This window comes from Sinocyclocheilus grahami, unplaced genomic scaffold, assembly GCF_001515645.1.
Source record: "Sinocyclocheilus grahami isolate Dianchi unplaced genomic scaffold, SAMN03320097.WGS_v1.1 scaffold281.1, whole genome shotgun sequence".
Lineage (NCBI taxonomy): Eukaryota > Metazoa > Chordata > Actinopteri > Cypriniformes > Cyprinidae > Sinocyclocheilus > Sinocyclocheilus grahami.
Window position 1 is genome coordinate 299,125 of NW_015505460.1, and position 257 is coordinate 299,381.

Here is a 257-nt window from a genome sequence, read left to right on the forward strand (position 1 = left end):
CATATTTTTAGAGAGCAGCCATTTAAAACTGTGCATAATTTTTCCAGAGTCAGCGTTTCCTTGATAATTATGACAAACCTTTTAAACAGATACTGCATTTGCACATGGAGAAATGCTGTGGACCCATCTACTGCTGGCTTACTACGCTAAACAACCCAGAAGAGTCCAGCTCATTTGCATTGCACTAAAATTAACTGTTAAACTGTCAACCTGCCTGTGTGTTTGTATGTGTGCTATTGTATTTATTTATTTTATTT